This window comes from Pleurodeles waltl, chromosome 10 (assembly GCF_031143425.1).
Source record: "Pleurodeles waltl isolate 20211129_DDA chromosome 10, aPleWal1.hap1.20221129, whole genome shotgun sequence".
Lineage (NCBI taxonomy): Eukaryota > Metazoa > Chordata > Amphibia > Caudata > Salamandridae > Pleurodeles > Pleurodeles waltl.
Window position 1 is genome coordinate 415,399,954 of NC_090449.1, and position 24,869 is coordinate 415,424,822.

Here is a 24,869-nt window from a genome sequence, read left to right on the forward strand (position 1 = left end):
GATTATTGCATCTGTGTGTGCCATGGTGTGCAATGGGTGGGTGACCCTGTACCCCATTTCTTACATTCTTGTGTAGGACCCTGTGTGTTAATTGTTTAGGGGTCTGTGTGGGTATGTGTAGTGGACATGCATTGGTGATGGGTGTCCATGCTTTGTTGTTGCATGCAGGGCTTGGTGTTGGGATGGGTGGTTTGTGATAGTGGGACATATGTGAGGAGTTTGAGTGATGGGGTGAGGGCGAGGGTGGCGGTATGTGATAGCATGCAGGTAGGGTGGGGGATGAAGTACTTAAGATTTGACTTACCAGAGTCCATTCCTCCAGCTACTCCTGCAAGGCCCTCAGGATGCAGTAGAGCCAAGGCCTGCTCATCTCATGTTGTTAGTTGTGGGGGGAGGAGGTGGGGATCCGCCGCCAGTCCTCTGAACCGCAATGTGGTGTCTTGAGACCACGGAACGCACCTTCCCCCGTAGGTCGTTCCTCCTCTTCCTGAAGTCATCCTGTGTTCTTGGGTGCTGTCCCACTGCGTTGACCCTGTCCACGATTCTGCGCCATAGCTCCATCTTCCTAGCTATGGTGGTGTGCTGCATCTGTGATCCGAATAGCTGTGGCTCTACCCGGATGATTTCCTCCACCATGACCCTGAGCTCCTCCTCAGAAAACCTGGGGTGTCTTTGCGGTGCCATGGGGTGGTGAGGGTGATGTGTGAGGTGGTGTGTGTTGTGATGTGTGGGGTTATGTTTAGGTGTGTATAGTGTTTTGTGCATGGATGTGGATGTGTGATGGTGTTGTGTGCCTCTGTCTGCTGGTGTGGTCTTTGCTTTGCTGTCTCTCTGCTTCTGCCAAATTTTTGGTTGTAAGGGTTTGTGGGTAATGTGGGTTTGTGTTTTATATTGTATTGGGTGTGTGGGAGTGGTGTGTGTATGTGTATCAGGTGTGTGTACATTTGGAATTGTCCAATGTGGTAGTGTTTTGTGAATGTGTGTGTATATTGAGCACGGCGGTGTGTACCGCCAATGGAATACTGCGGTTGAAAGACCGCTGCGTGGATTAGTGGGTCATGATAGTGTGTGCGTATTCCTGTTGGCGTGACAGTGGAGGTTTTGTTATCGCCAGTTTATCACTGACCTTTGGTGTGGCGGACTTGTGTGGGTGTCTAGATTTTGGCGGATTCTGAGCTGTGGGCCGTAATAGCTGTAGCGGATTTCTGCAGCTGCGGCAGTGTGTTGGCGGTCTTCTGCACAGCGGTAAGCGGGATTTACCGCCAATGTTGAAATGACGGCCTATGTCTTTAGATGATACTACCTCTGCTTGGAGCTGCGTGATAACTTTACCTAGCTCGTCCAATGTGGCCATGCTGAGAACAAACACAAACCGGGAGGATATTAAATTTGTGGGCTCACTATTCTGTCAGGGAGACCAGATCCTCGGGGCCTGCGCATGTTCCTAACATGGCCACCACTAGACAGCTCCAAAACTCCAATAGATATACCACAGAGCCTGAGAGAGTCCAAGTGGGGGAAAAGGGGATTAGGTAGGGAACAGCTGGGAAGGAGACCTGTAGGAAGCAAGAGGTTAAACAACACAATGTCAAGATATAAATCACACTGACTTTCAATACACTATAGTTCTAAGAATTCTTATACTGTAATCATGGATAACCTAGGACATGACTATAGCTAGGCCTCAAGAAATCTAGGTACCTGGTGTAGGAGGCTGGACTGGCTTGTAGTGAGTACCAAGGGGTACTTGCACCTTGCACCAGGCCCAGTTATCCCTTATTAGTGTATAGGGTGTCTAGCAGCTTAGGCTGATAGATAATGGTAGCTTAGCAAAGCAGCTCAGGCTGAACTAGGAGACGTGTGAAGCTACTACAGTACCACTTAGTGTCATATGCACAATATCATAAGAAAACACAATACACAGTTGTAGGAGGCTGGACTGGCTTGTAGTGAGTACCAAGGGGTACTTGCACCTTGCACCAGGCCCAGTTATCCCTTATTAGTGTATAGGGTGTCTAGCAGCTTAGGCTGATAGATAATGGTAGCTTAGCAGAGCAGCTTAGGCTGAACTAGGAGACGTGTGAAGCTACTACAGTACCACTTAGTGTCATATGCACAATATCATAAGAAAACACAATACACAGTTATACTAAAAATAAAGGTACTTTATTTTTATGACAATATGCCAAAGTATCTTAGAGTGTACCCTCAGTGAGAGGATAGGAAATATACACAAGATATATATACACAATAGCAAAAATATGCAGTATAGTCTTAGAAAACAGTGCAAACAATGTATAGTTACAATAGGATGCAATGGGGAAACATAGGGATAGGGGCAACACAAACCATATACTCCAGAAGTGGAATGCGAACCACGAATGGACCCCAAACCTATGCGACCTTGTAGAGGGTCGCTGGGACTATTAGAAAATAGTGAGAGTTAGAAAAATAACCCTCCCCAAGACCCTGAAAAGTGAGTGCAAAGTGCACCAAAGTTCCCCTAAGGACAAAATAGTCGTGTTAGAGGGAGAATGCAAGGAAAACACAAATCAGCAATGCAACAACGATGGATTCCTGTCTGAAGGTACCTGTGGAACAAGGGGACCAAGTCCAAAAGTCACAAGCAGCTCGGAGATGGGCAGATGCCCAAGAAATGCCAGCGGTTGGTGCAAAGAAGCTCTTACTAGGCTGAAGAACTGTGAATACTGCAGGAACGACAAGGGCTAGAGACTTCCCCTTTGGAGGATGGATCCCCCACGCCTTGGAGAGTCGTGCAGAAGTGTTTTCCCGCCGGATGGACGCCAACAAGCCTTGCTACACGCAAATCGTGCGTTTGGCGTTTTTGGACGCTGCTGGGGCCCAGGAGGGACCAGGAGGTCGCAAATTGGACCTGCAGAGAGAGGGGACGTCGAGCAAGACAAAGAGCCCTCACTGAAGCAGGTAGCACCCGGAGAAGTGCCAGAAACAGGCACTACGAGGATGCGTGAAACGGTGCTCGCCGAAGTTGCACAAAGGAGTCCCACGTCGCCGGAGACCAACTTAGAAAGTCGTGCAATGCAGGTTAGAGTGCCGTGGACCCAGGCTTGGCTGTGCACACAGGATTTCCGCCGGAAGTGCACAGGGGCCGGAGAAGCTTGCAAAGTCGCGGTTCCCAGCAATGCAGCCCAGCGAGGTGAGGCAAGGACTTACCTCCACCAAACTTGGGCTGAAGAGTCACTGGACTGTGGGGGTCACTTGGACGGTGTCGCTGGATTCGAGGGACCTCGCTCGTCGTGCTGAGAGGAGACCCAAGGGACCGGAGATGCAGCTTTTTGGTGCCTGCGGTTGCAGGGGGAAGATTCCGTCGACCCACGGGAGATTTCTTCGGAGCTTCTGGTGCAGAGAGGAGGCAGACTACCCCCACAGCATGCACAAGCAGGAAAACAGTCGAGAAGGCGGCAGGATCAGCGTTACAGAGTTGCAGTAGTCGTCTTTGCTACTATGTTGCAGGTTTGCAGGCTTCCAGCGCGGTCAGCGGTCGATTCCTTATCAGAAGGTGAAGAGGGAGATGCAGAGGAACTCGGCTGAGCTCATGCATTCGTTATCTAAAGTTTCCCCAGAGACAGAGACCCTAAATAGCCAAAAAAGAGGGTTTGGCTACCTAGGAGAGAGGAAAGGCTACTAACACCTGAAGGAGCCTATCAGCAGGAGTCTCTGACGTCACCTGGTGGCACTGGCCACTCAGAGCAGTCCAGTGTGCCAGCAGCACCTCTGTTTCCAAGATGGCAGAGGTCTGGAGCACACTGGAGGAGCTCTGGACACCTCCCAGGGGAGGTGCAGGTCAGGGGAGTGGTCACTCCCCTTTCCTTTGTCCAGTTTCGCGCCAGAGCAGGGGCTAAGGGGTCCCTGAACCGATGTAGACTGGCTTATGCAGAATTGGGCACATCTGTGCCCAACAAAGCATTTCCAGAGGCTGGGGGAGGCTACTCCTCCCCTGCCTTCACACCATTTTCCAAAGGGAGAGGGTGTCACACCCTCTCTCAGAGGAAGTTCTTTGTTCTGCCATCCTGGGCCAGGCCTGGCTGGACCCCAGGAGGGCAGCTGCCTGTCTGAGGGGTTGGCAGCAGCAGCAGCTGCAGAGAAACCCCAGGAAGGGCAGTCTGGCAGTACCAGGGTCTGTGCTACAGACCACTGGGATCATGGAATTGTACCAACAATGCCAGGATGGCATAGAGGGGGCAATTCCATGATCATAGACATGTTACATGGCCATATTCGGAGTTACCATGGTGAAGCTACATATAGGTAGTGACCTATATGTAGTGCACGCGTGTAATGGTGTCCCCGCACTCACAAAGTTCAGTGAATTGGCTCTGAACAATGTGGGGGCACCTTGGCTAGTGCCAGGGTGCCCTCACACTAAGTAACTTTGCACCTAACCTTTACCAGGTAAAGGTTAGACATATAGGTGACTTATAAGTTACTTAAGTGCAGTGTAAAATGGCTGTGAAATAACGTGGACGTTATTTCACTCAGGCTGCAGTGGCAGGCCTGTGTAAGAATTGTCAGAGCTCCCTATGGGTGGCAAAAGAAATGCTGCAGCCCATAGGGATCTCCTGGAACCCCAATACCCTGGGTACCTCAGTACCATATACTAGGGAATTATAAGGGTGTTCCAGTAAGCCAATGTAAATTGGTAAAAATGGTCACTAGCCTGTTAGTGACAATTTAAAAGTAATGAGAGAGCATAACCACTGAGGTTCTGGTTAGCAGAGCCTCAGTGAGACAGTTAGGCACCACACAGGGAACATATACATGCACACCTATGAGCACTGGGGCCCTGTGTGACAGGGTCCCAGTGACACATACATATAGGCCACAAACCTATGAGCACTGGGGTCCTGACTAGCAGGATCCCAGTGACACATAACAACCATACTGAAAACATGGTGTTTTCACTATGAGCACTGAGGCCTGGCTATCAGGATCCCAGTGAGACAGTGAAAACAGTGACAAACACCCTGACATACACTCACAAACAGGCCAAAAGTGGGGGTAACAAGGCTAGAAAGAGGCTACCTTCTCACAACAGTTATACTAAAAATAAAGGTACTTTATTTTTATGACAATATGCCAAAGTATCTTAGAGTGTACCCTCAGTGAGAGGATAGGAAATATACACAAGATATATATACACAATAGCAAAAATATGCAGTATAGTCTTAGAAAACAGTGCAAACAATGTATAGTTACAATAGGATGCAATGGGGAAACATAGGGATAGGGGCAACACAAACCATATACTCCAGAAGTGGAATGCGAACCACGAATGGACCCCAAACCTATGTGACCTTGTAGAGGGTCGCTGGGACTATTAGAAAATAGTGAGAGTTAGCAAAATAACCCTCCCCAAGACCCTGAAAAGTGAGTGCAAAGTGCACTAAAGTTCCCCTAAGGACAAAATAGTCGTGTTAGAGGGAGAATGCAAGGAAAACACAAATCAGCAATGCAACAACGATGGATTCCTGTCTGAGGGTACCTGTGGAACAAGGGGACCAAGTCCAAAAGTCACAAGCAGCTCGTAGCTGGGCAGATGCCCAAGAAATGCCAGCAGTTGGTGCAAAGAAGCTCTTACTAGGCTGAAGAGCTGTGAATACTGCAGGAACGACAAGGGCTAGAGACTTCCCCTTTGGAGGATGGATGCCTCACGCCTTGGAGAGTCGTGCAGAAGTGTTTTCCCGCCGGATGGACGCCAACAAGCCTTGCTACACGCAAATCGTGCGTTTGGCGTTTTTGGACGCTGCTGGGACCCAGGAGGGACCAGAAGGTCGCAAATTGGACCTGCAGAGAGAGGGGACGTCGAGCAAGACAAAGAGCCCTCACTGAAGCAGGTAGCACCCGGAGAAGTGCCAGAAACAGGCACTACGAGGATGCGTGAAACGGTGCTCGCCGAAGTTGCACAAAGGAGTCCCACGTCGCCGGAGACCAACTTAGAAAGTCGTGCAATGCAGGTTAGAGTGCCGTGGACCCAGGCTTGGCTGTGCACACAGGATTTCCGCCGGAAGTGCACAGGGGCCGGAGAAGCTTGCAAAGTCGCGGTTCCCAGCAATGCAGCCCAGCGAGGTGAGGCAAGGACTTACCTCCACCAAACTTGGGCTGAAGAGTCACTGGACTGTGGGAGTCACTTGGACGGTGTCGCTGGATTCGAGGGACCTCGCTCGTCGTGCTGAGAGGAGACCCAAGGGACCGGTAATGCAGCTTTTTGGTGCCTGCAGTTGCAGGGGGAAGATTCCGTCGACCCACAGGAGATTTCTTCGGAGCTTCTGGTGCAGAGAGGAGGCAGACTACCCCCACAGCATGCACAAGCAGGAAAACAGTCGAGAAGGCGGCAGGATCAGCGTTACAGAGTTGCAGTAGTCGTCTTTGCTACTATGTTGCAGGTTTGCAGGCTTCCAGCGCGGTCAGCGGTCGATTCCTTATCAGAAGGTGAAGAGGGAGATGCAGAGGAACTCGGCTGAGCTCGTGCATTCGTTATCTAAAGTTTCCCCAGAGACAGAGACCCTAAATAGCCAGAAAAGAGGGTTTGGCTACCTAGGAGAGAGGAAAGGCTACTAACACCTGAAGGAGCCTATCAGCAGGAGTCTCTGACGTCACCTGGTGGCACTGGCCACTCAGAGCAGTCCAGTGTGCCAGCAGCACCTCTGTTTCCAAGATGGCAGAGGTCTGGAGCACACTGGAGGAGCTCTGGACACCTCCCAGGGGAGGTGCAGGTCAGGGGAGTGGTCACTCCCCTTTCCTTTGTCCAGTTTCGCGCCAGAGCAGGGGCTAAGGGGTCCCTGAACCGGTGTAGACTGGCTTATGCAGAATTGGGCACATCTGTGCCCAAGAAAGCATTTCCAGAGGCTGGGGGAGGCTACTCCTCCCCTGCCTTCACACCATTTTCCAAAGGGAGAGGGTGTCACACCCTCTCTCAGAGGAAGTTCTTTGTTCTGCCATCCTGGGCCAGGCCTGGCTGGACCCCAGGAGGGCAGATGCCTGTCTGAGGGGTTGGCAGCAGCAGCAGCTGCAGTGAAACCCCAGGAAGGGCAGTTTGGCAGTACCAGGGTCTGTGCTACAGACCACTGGGATCATGGGATTGTGCCAACTATGCTAGGATGGCATAGAGGGGGCAATTCCATGATCATAGACATGTTACATGGCCATATTCGGAGTTACCATGGTGAAGCTACATATAGGTAGTGACCTATATGTAGTGCACGCGTGTAATGGTGTCCCCGCACTCACAAAGTTCAGGGAATTGGCTCTGAACAATGTGGGGGCACCTTGGCTAGTGCCAGGGTGCCCTCACACTAAGTAACTTTGCACCTAACCTTTACCAGGTAAAGGTTAGACATATAGGTGACTTATAAGTTACTTAAGTGCAGTGTAAAATGGCTGTGAAATAACGTGGACGTTATTTCACTCAGGCTGCAGTGGCAGGCCTGTGTAAGAATTGTCAGAGCTCCCTATGGGTGGCAAAAGAAATGCTGCAGCCCGTAGGGATCTCCTGGAACCCCAATACCCTGGGTACCTCAGTACCATATACTAGGGAATTATAAGGGTGTTCCAGTAAGCCAATGTTAATTGGTAAAAATGGTCACTAGCCTGTTAGTGACAATTTAAAAGTAATGAGAGAGCATAACCACTGAGGTTCTGGTTAGCAGAGCCTCAGTGAGACAGTTAGGCACCACACAGGGAACACATACATGCACACCTATGAGCACTGGGGCCCTGTGTGACAGGGTCCCAGTGACACATACATATAGGCCACAACCTTATGAGCACTGGGGTCCTGACTAGCAGGGTCCCAGTGACACATAACAAACATACTGAAAACATAGTGTTTTCACTATGAGCACTGAGGCCTGGCTATCAGGATCCCAGTGAGACAGTGAAAACAGTGACAAACACCCTGACATACACTCACAAACAGGCCAAAAGTGGGGGTAACAAGGCTAGAAAGAGGCTACCTTCTCACACAACCCCCCCCCAAACGAAGGACAATAAGGCTAACCTTGGCCAGTTGAGACTTTATTGTCTAAGTGGTGATAAGTAGAGAGTAGCTCTGCAATAGACTGGTTACTCCCTTTATCATCCACTATATGGTTACTTCCCTGTATGGATGTAAACCACCCTGTTTGAAGTTTTTTAGCTAAGCAACAATGTGAAGATGTATTTTCAGAGTTTCTATCAGTAAGTTTTAGTTTAGAGCAGTGGGAATTGTCCACTGAACCTATTTGTAGTGATGGAAATGCCAGACAGGGATGCTGTCTCAGAAAAGCCATAGCTGGGCAAAAACTTTGTCCATCTGGCTGGAAGAGAGAACAGGGATGCTGTTTCTCTTTAGTTGGAGCAGGGAAGGGATGCTGTCCTATGAGCTCCACACTAGGGCAGGGATGCTGTCCTAAGTGTTGTGAGGCAGTACAGGGTTTCTGCACTAAAGTTTCTCTGGGAGGGTTGGAGGGATGCTCCATGTTAACTAAAATGGTACTCTTTTTGTCACCAATGTTAGTTATCCGACAGAGAGGTACTTCTACCTCAGGGAGTCCAGCTATGCCAGCTGATGATTCCCTTGGAACAGGTGCCACCCCAGGAGAGGTTTCTCCCACCACAGGAATGGTATCCTGAATGGTAGGGTGGTTAGGGGATACTGTGATACCCTTTTTACCTGTTGATGGAGAGGGATCCTGAGTTTTCAGGCCTTCTCTCCTTTGCTTTTTCATTTCACTAGAAATGAGAGGGAACAATTCCTCAGGGATGCCCAGAATGGCTGCATGGGCATAAAACTCTACATCAGCCCAACCTGAGGCCTCTAGGTCATTACCTAAGAGACAGTCTACAGGTAAGCTAGGTGATACCACCACCTGCTTAGGGCCAGTAACTCCACCCCAACTAAACTGAATTATAGCTAAGGGAAGAAACTTAGTGGAGTTATGGACATCAATAATCTTATACTGTTGTCCAATGATGTGTTGTTCAGGAGGCACTAGGTTTTCCGTCACCAAAGTGAAACTGGCACCTGTGTCCCTGTAGGCCAAGGCCTCAACACCATTTATTGAAACTGTCTGCCTGTACTTATCCATTGTAAGGGGACAAGCAGCCAGTGTGGCAAGGCCAATGCCACTAGGTGTGACAGAAACTGTCTTGGGACTGATTACATCAGTTTCCACTATGGACCCATAAGTGAACCCAACTACACCCTTTGCTTGACTGTTGCCAGCAGTCCCACCACTAGTACCACTACTGCTAGGGGCACTAGAGCTTGATGTATTAGTGGTGGTAGGCTCAGGGGGTTTACCTGGACAGGACTTATCCCCTGGCCTATGGCCTCTGTTTTTACACACAAAGCACCAAGGCTTTTTAATGTGTGCAGGTTGGGAAGAAGAGGAAGAATTGGTTTTATCCCCACCCTCTGAAGAGTGTTTAAGATTTGAAGTGGGATCTTTGGTTTTACCCTTATCCCCATGCTTATCTTGAGATTTTTCACCATCTTTCTTCTTATTGCCATCTTTGTCACCCCCTGTATGAACTTTTCTGTTCACCCTTGTTCTGACCCATTTGTCTGCCTTCTTTCCCAATTCTTGGGGAGAGGTCAGATCAGAGTCTACCAGGTACTGGTGCAACAAATCAGACACACAATTATTAAGAATATGCTCTCTCAGGATCAAGTTATACAGGCTGTCATAATCAGTAACTTTACTGCCATGTAACCACCCCTCCAAGGCCTTCACTGCCTGGTCAATGAAATCAACCCAGTCTTGTGAAGACTCCTTTTTGGTATCTCTGAACTTTATCCTGTACTGTTCAGTGGTTAAGCCATAACCATCCAGGAGTGCATTCTTAAGAACTTGGAAATTGTTAGCATCATTTTCTTTTACAGTAAGGAGCCTATCCCTACCTTTTCCAGTAAATGATAGCCATAGGATAGCAGCCCACTGCTTTTGAGGGACATCCTGTACAGCACAGGCCCTCTCAAATGCAGCAAACCACTTGTTAATGTCATCCCCCTCCTTGTAAGGGGGAACTATCTTATGCAGATTCCTGGAATCATGCTCTTTTGCAGGATGACTATGGGGAATACTGCTGCTGCCACCATGGGTATCTAAACCCATCTTCTGTCTTTCCCTCTCTATTTCTAAAGACTGTCTATCCAAATCCAGCTGTTGCTTCTTGAGCTTCAGTCTGGTTTGCTCCACTCTCAATCTATTGAGCTCCCTTTCTAACAATCTGTCATCAGGGTGGGTGGGAGGGACATTTCTAGATACAGAGGTATGATGGGAATGAACAGAAGGAGACCTGTCCCTTACAGAGGGCACCCTAACAGCTTGGCTACCAGCATAATGTGAGAGCTAACCGCTCCCAAAGAGTTTACCTCCCTCCGTTTCGCTCAGAACCCACCAAGATCATCTGCGGCGTACCTCAAGGCTCATCGCTCAGCCCGACACTCTTCAATGTCTACATGAGCCCCCTCGCCGACATCGTACGCAAGCACGACATCATCATCACCTCCTACGCCGACGACACCCAACTTGTACTCTCCCTCACCAAGGACCCCGCCAGCGCCAAGACCAACCTACAAGAGGGTATGAAGGACGTCGCAGATTGGATGAGGCTCAGCCGCCTAAAGCTGAACTCTGAAAAAACGGAAGTCCTCATCCTCGGCAACACCCCGTCCGCCTGGGACGACTCCTGGTGGCCCACGGCCCTCGGCACCGCACCGACCCCCGCAGACCACGTCCGCAACCTCGGCTTCATCTTGGACCCTCTTCTCACCATGACCAAGCAAGTCAACGCCGTGTCCTCCGCCTGCTTCCTCACTCTCCGCATGCTCCGTAAGATCTTCCGCTGGATCCCCGCCGACACCAGAAAAACCGTGACCCACGCCCTCGTCACGAGCCGCCTGGACTACGGCAACACCCTCTACGCCGGGACCACAGCCAAACTCCAAAACCGCCTGCAACGCATCCAAAACGCCTCGGCCCGCCTCATCCTCGACGTACCCCGCAACAGCCACATCTCCGCACACCTGAGACACCTGCATTGGCTCCCAGTCAGCAAAAGGATCACCTTCCGTCTTCTCACCCACGCACACAAAGCCCTCCACAACAAGGGACCGGAATACCTCAACAGACGCCTCAGCTTCTACGTCCCCACCCGCCCCCTCCGCTCCGCTGGCCTCGCACTTGCTGCCGTCCCTCGCACCCGCCGCTCCACGGCGGGTGGGAGATCTTTCTCCTTCCTGGCGGCCAAGACCTGGAACTCCCTCCCCACCAGCCTCAGGACCACCCAGGACCACTCCGCTTTCCGGAGACTCCTAAAGACTTGGCTGTTCGAGCAGCGATAACCCCCCCTTTCCCCCCTAGCGCCTTGGGACCCGCACGGGTGAGTAGCGCGCTTTATAAATGTTAATGATTTGATTTGATTTGAGAGCACATCATCAGTATGATGTGATTCAACCTCTGTACCAACTATGCTAGACTGTCTAGTAATGGGCAGGCTGAGAAGTTTCTTTCCTGAACCTTTTCCTGGGGGAGTCCCTGGATCAGATTGAGAACCATTAGCTACTTTTTCTACAGATTGGGCACTTATGGCCTTATCCTGTACTCTAAGCATATTAATTAACACAGTACTTTTCAGCACTTAGAAAAGAGTGAAAAGAGGAAATGCAAAACTTTTTGGCTATGTGTATATACACTGACCTTGTTTTGTATATTTTTCTCTTATGAAAAGTACAATGACAAGAGTGGTAAGTAGTCTCAAAGCACTTATCCCACCGCTGCACAACCAATGTAGGAGGCTGGACTGGCTTGTAGTGAGTACCAAGGGGTACTTGCACCTTGCACCAGGCCCAGTTATCCCTTATTAGTGTATAGGGTGTCTAGCAGCTTAGGCTGATAGATAATGGTAGCTTTGCAAAGCAGCTCAGGCTGAACTAGGAGACGTGTGAAGCTACTACAGTACCACTTAGTGTCATATGCACAATATCATAAGAAAACACAATACACAGTTATACTAAAAATAAAGGTACTTTATTTTTATGACAATATGCCAAAGTATCTTAGAGTGTACCCTCAGTGAGAGGATAGGAAATATACACAAGATATATATACACAATAGCAAAAATATGCAGTATAGTCTTAGAAAACAGTGCAAACAATGTATAGTTACAATAGGATGCAATGGGGAAACATAGGGATAGGGGCAACACAAACCATATACTCCAGAAGTGGAATGCGAACCACGAATGGACCCCAAACCTATGTGACCTTGTAGAGGGTCGCTGGGACTATTAGAAAATAGTGAGAGTTAGCAAAATAACCCTCCCCAAGACCCTGAAAAGTGAGTGCAAAGTGCACTAAAGTTCCCCTAAGGACAAAATAGTCGTGTTAGAGGGAGAATGCAAGGAAAACACAAATCAGCAATGCAACAATGATGGATTCCTGTCTGAGGGTACCTGTGGAACAAGGGGACCAAGTCCAAAAGTCACAAGCAGCTCGTAGCTGGGCAGATGCCCAAGAAATGCCAGCGGTTGGTGCAAAGAAGCTCTTACTAGGCTGAAGAGCTGTGAATACTGCAGGAACGACAAGGGCTAGAGACTTCCCCTTTGGAGGATGGATCCCCCACGCCTTGGAGAGTCGTGCAGAAGTGTTTTCCCGCCGGATGGACGCCAACAAGCCTTGCTACACGCAAATCGTGCGTTTGGCGTTTTTGGACGCTGCTGGGACCCAGGAGGGACCAGAAGGTCGCAAATTCGACCTGCAGAGAGAGGGGACGTCGAGCAAGACAAAGAGCCCTCACTGAAGCAGGTAGCACCCGGAGAAGTGCCAGAAACAGGCACTACGAGGATGCGTGAAACGGTGCTCGCCGAAGTTGCACAAAGGAGTCCCACGTCGCCGGAGACCAACTTAGAAAGTCGTGCAATGCAGGTTAGAGTGCCGTGGAGCCAGGCTTGGCTGTGCACACAGGATTTCCGCCGGAAGTGCACAGGGGCCGGAGAAGCTTGCAAAGTCGCGGTTCCCAGCAATGCAGCCCAGCGAGGTGAGGCAAGGACTTACCTCCACCAAACTTGGGCTGAAGAGTCACTGGACTGTGGGAGTCACTTGGACGGTGTCGCTGGATTCGAGGGACCTCGCTCGTCGTGCTGAGAGGAGACCCAAGGGACCGGTAATGCAGCTTTTTGGTGCCTGCGGTTGCAGGGGGAAGATTCCGTCGACCCACGGGAGATTTCTTCGGAGCTTCTGGTGCAGAGAGGAGGCAGACTACCCCCACAGCATGCACAAGCAGGAAAACAGTCGAGAAGGCGGCAGGATCAGCGTTACAGAGTTGCAGTAGTCGTCTTTGCTACTATGTTGCAGGTTTGCAGGCTTCCAGCGCGGTCAGCGGTCGATTCCTTATCAGAAGGTGAAGAGGGAGATGCAGAGGAACTCGGCTGAGCTCGTGCATTCGTTATCTAAAGTTTCCCCAGAGACAGAGACCCTAAATAGCCAGAAAAGAGGGTTTGGCTACCTAGGAGAGAGGAAAGGCTACTAACACCTGAAGGAGCCTATCAGCAGGAGTCTCTGACGTCACCTGGTGGCACTGGCCACTCAGAGCAGTCCAGTGTGCCAGCAGCACCTCTGTTTCCAAGATGGCAGAGGTCTGGAGCACACTGGAGGAGCTCTGGACACCTCCCAGGGGAGGTGCAGGTCAGGGGAGTGGTCACTCACCTTTCCTTTGTCCAGTTTCGCGCCAGAGCAGGGGCTAAGGGGTCCCTGAACCGGTGTAGACTGGCTTATGCAGAATTGGGCACATCTGTGCCCAAGAAAGCATTTCCAGAGGCTGGGGGAGGCTACTCCTCCCCTGCCTTCACACCATTTTCCAAAGGGAGAGGGTGTCACACCCTCTCTCAGAGGAAGTTCTTTGTTCTGCCATCCTGGGCCAGGCCTGGCTGGACCCCAGGAGGGCAGATGCCTGTCTGAGGAGTGGCAGCAGCAGCAGCTGCAGTGAAACCCCAGGAAGGGCAGTTTGGCAGTACCAGGGTCTGTGCTACAGACCACTGGGATCATGGGATTGTGCCAACTATGCTAGGATGGCATAGAGGGGGCAATTCCATGATCATAGACATGTTACATGGCCATATTCGGAGTTACCATGGTGAAGCTACATATAGGTAGTGACCTATATGTAGTGCACGCGTGTAATGGTGTCCCTGCACTCACAAAGTTCAGGGAATTGGCTCTGAACAATGTGGGGGCACCTTGGCTAGTGCCAGGGTGCCCTCACACTAAGTAACTTTGCACCTAACCTTTACCAGGTAAAGGTTAGACATATAGGTGACTTATAAGTTACTTAAGTGCAGTGTAAAATGGCTGTGAAATAACGTGGACGTTATTTCACTCAGGCTGCAGTGGCAGGCCTGTGTAAGAATTGTCAGAGCTCCCTATGGGTGGCAAAAGAAATGCTGCAGCCCGTAGGGATCTCCTGGAACCCCAATACCCTGGGTACCTCAGTACCATATACTAGGGAATTATAAGGGTGTTCCAGTAAGCCAATGTTAATTGGTAAAAATGGTCACTAGCCTGTTAGTGACAATTTAAAAGTAATGAGAGAGCATAACCACTGAGGTTCTGGTTAGCAGAGCCTCAGTGAGACAGTTAGGCACCACACAGGGAACACATACATGCACACCTATGAGCACTGGGGCCCTGTGTGACAGGGTCCCAGTGACACATACATATAGGCCACAACCTTATGAGCACTGGGGTCCTGACTAGCAGGGTCCCAGTGACACATAACAAACATACTGAAAACATAGTGTTTTCACTATGAGCACTGAGGCCTGGCTATCAGGATCCCAGTGAGACAGTGAAAACAGTGACAAACACCCTGACATACACTCACAAACAGGCCAAAAGTGGGGGTAACAAGGCTAGAAAGAGGCTACCTTCTCACACCTGGAAAAATCAAGAATGGGTTAATACAATGTTTCATTTGAGCTTTTCAGGAAAAATCATATACTGTCTAGAATACAAGAACCTTCTTCAAAATAGTTTCAGAATAAACATTGCATTTTTACAGGAGGACAAAGGCTATCTGAACATTCCATAAAAAAACAACAGGAAATGTACTAGGAGCTTAATTAGCACAGAGAATGTCGCACTTTGAATTAAGCGTTTCGAGAAAACCAAAAGCTCAGGATAAATTTGTGCACCTCAACAAACACTGCACACCAAAGTATTCAATGCCATGAAAAGATCACGCGCAAAGTCGATCTGAAAATCAAGAGTTTACTGCCAGAAAAGAATCACGCACCTTGCTGCCGATTCAAAGTTTCACAATGCTAATGTCATGAAATGATTGCGCACACTGCCGATCTGAATGCCAAGAGTTTTTATGTCAGGAATGAATCACGCACACTGTTGCCGATTCGAAATACACAACGCAAATATCCTGAAATGATCACGCACACTGTTGACAATCTGAATGTCAAGGTTAAATGCCAGGAAATGAATCGCGCACCTTGCCGATTCGAAATACACAATGCAAATATCATTAAATGATTGCGCACACTGTTGGCGATCTGAATGTCAAGGTTAGATGCCAGGAAATGAATCACGCACCTTGCCGATTCGAAATACACAATGCAAATATCATGAAATGATCGCGCACACTGTTGCCGATCTGAATGTCAACGTTAAATGCCAGGAAATGAATCGCGCACCTTACCGATTTGAAATACACAATGCAAATATCATGAAATGATCGCGCACACTGTTTCCGATCTGAATGTCAAGGTTAGATGCCAGGAAATGAATCGCGCACCTTGCCGATTCAAACAAGAATATGTAAATGTCATGAAAACACAATCATACACACAAGGAGTTTCACAACTAGGCCCAAAAACTCGAATGTCTTTGAAAACGGGGGTCGGGGCCCAGCCCGACCTTCGCCTTACCGCCCTGCTAAAGGATTGTCAATATAATGAGGGCAGGCCTGGAAATATAATTGTAGGCCTCTGGGACTGGAGCTCAGGAAGTTGCTGCTGCTCTGCACCGGGACCTCTGAATAGTGAGCACGTGGAACTGGGCTGACTCCGTTATATAGAGTCAAGCCCATCCCACAAACCACACCCAGTCATGGGCAGGGAAAGCTTCTAGAAGGTCCTAGAAAGGGACCACACCCTGACACACTCGATAAGCCTGCAGCAATACCTTGCAAATGAACAGTTATTGCAAACATCATTAATAGTAGTTTTCAAGGTTAAACTCTGCAATGCAAAAGGTTAACAAACTGCATATAAACATAATGCATGAATTACACCTTTGCATAAAGACTGGATTTTTGCATTTTAGTTGCCCGTAGAGCGCGCACTGTCCTGATGTTGACAGCTTATTACATTCGGCGGATATACACATAGGATCAGACTCCCATATTCTAGTTATAAAAAACACAGGTGCCACTGTAACTTGCCTCATTTGGATATTCCATTCTTACACTACCACTATAGCCTTGATGAAGTCACTGTTGTGACGAAACACGTGTTGGCTGTGCCTGTTTGAATGTATTTCTGGATTCATGAAAATTAATCCTAATAAACGACCTTCTGGAACACCAAGAAGAATACCGAATAATTTATTAACAAAGCTGCTACACGCAAGCTTTCACCTGTATTTTTAATCTGGACGTTGTTGAGTGCTGTAGTTATATTTGTTTATGATATGTTGTGTATATCTTTATACATTAGATTGTGCCTTCAGGTAGTAGGGCACTTGACCGCGCGCACCTAATTGTACTGCATTGCTTTTTATACTTACCACCGCAGACACCACGCGGAAGTGCGATTTTCTGCCATTTACTACATTTTCGTTTTGATTACATTTATATCTGATGCAATATTCAGTTCTTGTAGAATTCTTCAAGTGGTCATGGGGAATTCTTCATAGTCCGTTATCAACAGCACAGTTACATATCATTTATGTCTTGTATTGATAAATCACTTTGTAGTCTCTTGTGTGGTAGTAATTCCCTATTATCTTCTTGTTTGTTACACTCTTCAAAATATTTCTTGAGTTTCAATTTTCTTACGAACTTAAATAGATCAATTTTAGATTGACAAACATCCCACTTGTTAGTAGGGCAAAATTCCACATCTCTGTTTAGAAGTGTGACTAAGGGCCAGATGTAGCAAAAGAAAAATTTGTGAGTTGCAAATTGCGAGTCCATGCGACTCGCAATTTGCAACTCGCAAATTGGTATGCAGTACGGTGTCTCAGACACCGTCTGCGACTCGCTATGGGGTCACAATGACCCACTTCATTAATATTCATGAGGTGGGTCGCTAATTGCGGCCCCATAGCGAGTCTAGGCACTCGCAAACATGGAGGCCTGCTGTTGTCAGCAGACCTCCATGTTCGTGACTGCTTTAAATAAAGCATTTTTTTTTTTTTTAAGTGTAGCCCGTTTTCCTTAAAGGAAAACGACCTGCACTTAAAAAAAAATCCGAAACCTTTAGTTTCGTTTTTTTTTCAGGGCAGGTAGTGGTCCTTTGGACCACTACCTACCCTGAAAAAATATTTGTGGGTCCATTCACAAAGTGGAAGGGGTCCCATGGGGACCCCTTCCTATTTGCGAGTGGGTTACCATCCACTTAAAGTGGATGTTAACTGCGACACCATTTGCGACCGCATATGTGGTCGCAAATGGTATTGCATACCACTCAGAATCGCAAATAGGAAGGGAACACCCCTTCCTAGTTGCGATTCTGAAATGCATATTGCGAGTCGGTACCGACTCGCAATATGCATTTCTGCATTGGGAAACGCGACTAGCGAGTCGCAAACGGCAATTTTTGCCGTTTGCGACTCGCTATTTGTTTCCTGCATCTGGCCCTAAATCTGGTGTTAAGATTTTATTGGATAGATTTATGATAATATTCTCTTGTTCCATAGGAAAATCTATATTTTCTTGTCCCAAGATCTTGTCTTCACACCTGTGTGTTATTCTACTTTTTTACATCTTTTCCCTCTGATAGTTTTCTTTCTCGATCCTTTCTTGCATTTTGTTCTCGATTCCCTTGTTTTGTCCTCCATATTTACTGTACAAAAGCATTTTTACTTGTGCCTGAAGATGAAGTGTATATCTCACTATTTTCCACTTCACTATCACTCGTAGATGGAATGTTTCTTGATGTGTAAGCTGAATGTATCGAAGTTGTGGATTTAACTCTGGGTATCGCTCCTTGAATCAAATGTTCATATTTACTAGAAAAATTAAATACCCTACCGTTTACATAATCCTGTTCATCTCTCTTTAATTTTCTTGTTTTCCTCTGTCTAATTTCTTCTTGAAAGTTGGCTATGATATTGTTAAGAATTGCATAATTCTTTTCTGTTGTCGTTTTTAAATTAAGTTCCTCTATTTCTTTTTCCAATATATTAATTATTATTTGTAGCTTTTGGACTTTCCTAACCGCATTCTCTATTAAAATATCCATTAAATCCATAGAATTAGATTTTAGTTCCTCATCCCAACATATCAATAGATCCGTATCCAGATCATCATAGGTGGGAAATATATGTGATCTTGGTAAGTTGGTACAATGACAATATGATCATGAGCATCTGCTCCAAAAGGACTGGGAACATATGTACAGTGGCATCAATCCTTATCTGAAATATGTCAGAAATATGTTTTGACAGCAAGATGTAAGTAATTTCATGTAGACAGTAGCAGATTGTCAGAAGACTTAGGCCCTCATTACGAGTTTGGCGGTTTTCAGGCAAGACCACCATGCGAAATGGTGCCACCATCCCGCCAGTGGTGGCGGTATGGCGACTGCCAGATTATGAGTCACAAAGCACGACCCGCCCAAAAACAGACATAAAACCAACACCGCCAGGCCAATCCACGGCAAGAGAGTGACTGAACAACCGCCGGTGCTGCCATACCAACACCATTCCGACTGTCATATTTGGAGGCAGCCTTCAGCATAGCAGTACATGCACAGTGGTACACCGTTGGCAGTCTGCACTGCGGCAGTACAAAAAGGCACCACAGAAAGTAGCCAACACCACATTGGCCAGTTCGAATATCCCACACCTGAAACTCATACACACACCACGCACACCTGCACATGCCACCATATAACATCCCCCCACAATCCCTAGCGACAACTACGTATAGACACACTCGACACAAAGCACACCCAAACACAACAAAAACAATCACACAGCACACATTGTACAAATTACAACCACAGCCCACCAGCACCCACAGCCAAACACTCCCACATCACCACAAACCCCGCACTGCAACCGACACGCACACCACATACCCACCCCACAACATGTCACGCCAAAAGCACCCACGGTTCACTGACAATGAGTTGTGGGTCATGGTGGATAAGATCATCAGAGTAGAGCCACAGCTCATGGAAGTCCAGGTACATGCCGGAAAACATGTTATGGCAGAGGATCGTCAACAGGGTCAACGCAGTCAGCACCTACCCACACACAAGGGAGGAGATCAGGAAGAGGTGGAACAACCTCAGGGGGAAGGTCCGTTCCATGGCGTCCAGGCATCAGATAGCCAGTAACAAGACTGGTGGTGGGCCCCCACCTCCTTCTCTTGACTTGACATCCTGGGAGGAGAAGGTCCTGGACATCAAGCATCCCAAGGGCCTGACTGGCATCAGTGGAGGGCTCGACTCTGGTAAGTCAACGATACCCCTCAAGCACCAACCACCCCTGCCCTGCATGCCTCCCCACCAGCCACCACCCTCCAACTTATTACAACCCACCCCACTGCACCCGTCCCAAACACCTCTTGCCCCTCCTCTGCATGCTACACCACCCCACTCCCACCATCCCGACTCACTCACTCCTAATGCAAAGATGACAACCACAGTGTGGAGAACCACAGCTCCCACAGTCCAGCACAACCCACACAGCAACACACCACAGACCCACTGCACAGTGGAACATTTGCTTGGACAACCATACCTTAGCCCTCACCAACTGGCTGTCACGACTTCATCCCAACACATGGCAATGACAGCAATGCCAACCAATATCCACAACCCCCGTGCCACATGGAAACCTTGTCACAAACCCCTATACCAAATCTATGTCTGCAGTGCAGCAGCTGTCATTGTCATCACTGTGAAACACGTTGAGCCACTGCATGCATCACATCATGGACATAACAACTACAGTTCTACAACTAATCTCTACAGTTTCCATTCACAGGTATTCCTGCCAATGCCACCCTGCATAGGATGCCTGGCTCAGACAGCCCTCCCCAAGATGAAGGCTACACTGGATGTCTGGATGGGGACGACTTGCCTGGGCAATCTGAAGCCACTAGACAGTCCAACAGAAGACTCACCCTGGACACACCGGATGCCCCCACCCATGTGGCAACAACACCACAGCCAGCCCCTGAACACACAATCAGAGGTGTCCCCCATTGTACAGGGGGCAGAGTCAAGGGCACACACCCCAGACAGTGAAGGACGGTCTTCTACTGGGAGTGGGCACATTGTGCCAGGAGCACAGCCACAGGGGGCCAGGTGTAGTGGAAGGGGAACTGTGGTCCAAGGCTCGGGGCAGCCACACCAACTGACTGCCCAGGAGGTCCTCAACCAAGTCCTGGGTGTACACCAGCAGACCCAGGATACAGTGTCCCAGATCCTCGCTACCGTGCAGGAGATCCAGAGACTGCTGGGGAAATACCATCAGGAGGCCATGCAACAGTGGCAGGCCCACAATGCCACCATGGCCTCCATAGCAGGGTGCTCAAGGACCTGACCACCATCATGTGAGAGTCCACCACCCACCAGCAGGCCCATTCTACTGGCCACATCCCATCAGAGCCCTCCAAGTCAGCGGCAGCCAGTGGTATGGAGGCCCCGCAACAGGTCCCGCAGGACTCCAGCACCACTACCCCTGTAGCTGAGAAACCCCAACACAAGCAAGGACGTCCAACCAGATATCCAGCCGGATATGATGCCAAGACCACCACCAACGCAGGAAGTGACCCTCTCCTGCACATTCTCCCTTGTGTGTGACTGAGACACCCTGTTCACAGTCCACTCTCATGTCTCCATTTTCCCATGGCCAGCATACTGGACCTGGATTACTCACAGCTGGCCTCACCACTCTGATGATCTCAGCCACCATGACCCCACCCATCACCCCTTGCACTTGTCCCTCTTAAATAAACACCATTGAGCACAATCACTGCCTACGCCTTTATTTGTCATGAGTACGAATGGAACTGCCAATACATGTGCAACTGGCAACCCATCGCCTAACACATGCATGGGAAGGTGCCGGGTGAGCAAAATCCAAGGAGGTCGATCGTGGAGCAGCCAGTGGCTGGAGATATGTGTCAAGGGAGGCAACAGGTGTTCAGGCAGGGACCAGAGCACACCACTACAATGTCCTGAAGGTAGAGCAAGTTAGGGACAACAATCACTGTAGGAGTCATAGATGCCAACTCAACACAAATGCACTGTAGGAACAGGTATCCAAGGCCGATATGGCCAGTACCAACACACAAAAACAACACCTACCAACCCAACAGTACCACCCTCACAGCACTCTGCGCCAGACCTGACCCCATACCCAGTGCCACCAACAACAATGTGGCACTGCCAACTAATGTCGACTCCAAGGATAGATGCTGCAGAGATGCAGCAACCCTGTGTGGCACACACATACCACTTTAACTGGCAGCTCTGGGAACATTGTACATACACGCTGATGGCACTAGTTCACCAGCACAACAGCTGCCTGACAGTAGGCCTCACCTGTACAAAGTGACTACCTAAGTCATGAGCACATATGACACCCCCCCAACCTACCCAGAGGCAGAGCTGAAACTAATACTGTCAGTAGTCACAGACAACAGTTGGTAGCAGAGCCTGTCGAATCAGCTTTGCCCTGCAGTCAGCTGCATCCTCATCATCCTCCTCTTCATCACTCCCCATGTCCCCTTCATCAGCCACTGGTACCGCTCCCACCTCCTCTGCATCCGGCAATGGGATGTGATGCCTCAGGGCTAGATTGTGCAGCATGCAGCAGGCCACAATGATCTGGCACACCTTCTGTGGGTTATAGAGCATGGCCCTCCCGGAGACATGCAGACACCAGAATTGTGCCTTCAGCAGGCCGAAGCACCTCTCAATGACCCGTCTGGTATGACTGTGGGTCTCATTGTAACGGTCCTCTGCATCTGAAGTTGGATGCCTCACGGGTGTCAGGAGCCAGGGCAGGTTGGGATAGCCAGAGTCACCTGTGTGCACATAGGTAAAAGGCTTGTCAAGACCAGGAAGGAGATAGGGCAGGAACACAAGAGTGCAGAGAGCAGAGGGGCACACATATGCATGGGTACATACCAATGAGCCAGGCCCAGTCCCTCACAAGTGGAGCCAACATGTGTGGGATGCTGCTGTTCTGCAGGATGAAGGAATCATGCACACAGCCTAGGAACCTGGCCGTCACCTGGGAGATGTATTGGTCTGCAAGAGACACCACCTGTACATTAACTGAATTACAGTTTTTCCAGTTCCTACAGACCTGTTCACTCCTCTGTAGTGAATCCTAGTTGGTTTTAATGGGGTAACAGGAGTTAGCTTAGCCTCTGGCTTGCAGACTCGTGCTAGAGTCACCTAGTGACTTTTAACCTACTTAGCTTGCTCTGTCTTAGCCCATTTAATTATTTAATTCTTCTAAGATGGCTGCCTTGTTTATAGTTAGGCCACTTGTTATGCTTTGCATTATCAGTGCCACCGCGCTAAGGCGTCAAGATCAAGCAACAAACACAAACAAACAGTAGGTGTTCACACTTCAGGATTTTCCCTCTTTATACTTTCGAGGGATTGTTTATATTAATTGCCGTCCCAAGCATGTCTGTTATCTATTGTTTGGGAACACACCTAAGTCAAGGGTCCTGGTAGATCTATATTAATACATCGCACTTTAGACAGATAATCAGAGGGATTCCGACCAGAGGGCATCGCCACCATCGCTGATACCGACGCTGCAGTAGTCTAGACGCTGACCCAGTCTTCGTATCCCTGCGGAGTCTGAGATGGAGACCTCATTCCAAGGTAACAAGGGTTGGGGGCTCCTCTCATGGACATGGCATTGGCAGATTAGGTTTAGCAAACCCAGCTCTCTTTTAGGTAAGAGGTTAGGCCTCTCACATTAGGGTATTAGGGTATATTACTTCGCATATGTCTTTTCTGTACATTGCAAGATGGTGGGGGTCTTTGTAATAATGACTCTCGTCTTCACAATTCTGTTTCTTGCATGATTCATTATCCTGATCATTGCAGCCCATGCAACTTATCACAAATTGCAGTTATGTTAAATAAAAACTATTGAAACTCTACTGCATCTTTGTCATTGTCTGTGTTTGAATGAGACATGATATATCTGTGAGAAAGGGGTAATCTCCGTTTAACCACGACACTCCCTGAGATGTCTTATTCTCGAGTCCATGCGTACAGGCTGCAACAAATCACCTTTTCTATTATGTTTCTGGTGAGGTGCTGCTAGTGAGCCGGTAAGGTTGGGACAACAGTTGCGACTTGTTGTAGGATAGGCATAGTCGCCTACAAACAAAAGTACTATCATCCTTTAACCAGCAGTCTTGCCTAAAGCAAGAGTCCAAACTACGACATGGCGCCACCAACGATGGTGTTTAGGCACTAATTTACGGATACCTCGACTATCACTGTCTCACAGACAACAGGTACCCTAGGTACCATTATACGGAGACATCCGTGGTCTTTGGGGAAATACTCCACAGTTGAAAAGGTGTCACCTAATTAAGCTGTAGGTTGTTCGAGCTCGAACTCATGTAAGGACTAATACTCCCCATTTTGGTGTTCCGTTTTTCTAAACAAAAATGGCTGCTGCCATAGATATTCCTGAAAATGCTAGACATGCACTGACACAATATTTATTAACGTATGGCCTTACAGATGAGGGCGGGGATGTTACTCTTATAATAGAAGCTAATGAAGCATACCAAACAGAAACATTTTACTGTTGGGTCACTTTTCCTGAGGTAGACCAAAGAACACATACATTCCACACATATGAAATTGCAAACGTACCACCACAGTACCGAGCATACCAGTATCATGAAATATCGCTCACATACCAAGAGCACCAGAACTGGTTTGAAGGCGCCCTACCACATGTATTACAAAGAGTATTGCTAGGACCCTTAAGTAATGACGGACCAACATGGCCTATGTTTGCCACATACACACCTCACCCAGGCATAGAAAATATGCCAATAGCAGATCTGCGAGATGTATATAATGAATTAGTGACATTATATAGACGATTAGTTCAGTTTGTAATGCGAACATTGAACACAACACCAGTGCGTCCAGCACCGCCAGCCCCTGGTGGTTATCAATTGGCTACTGGGATTAATCCACACAAACAGTGCACAATATCATGGGTAAAGTTGCAGCGGATCGGGAAAAAATACCGTTCTGAATTGCCCAGAAAACTAATCAGCTGGAAGCTGTGTTTCCCCCTACGGGACCCCAGGAAAAACATAGACTCCTCACTATGTGCTTGCCCTCTGGGATGGTTCCCTCTGTGGATGACTGCGCCACATGGGGTTCAGTCTTCGCTGCGATTTACACTACCACACATGGTACCCCGACACTTGCCAATTTACCGGAAGTGTTAAAACAAATACAAAATGAGCACAGGGCTGCACCGGCCTTGGATTTGGGGATGAAATTAATGCGTAACTTTGACGCGGTTTCCTCAATAATACTCAGTAATATTTAAGGGGAAGCTATATCGCAATCATGTACGTTGGGACAATGAGTCTCC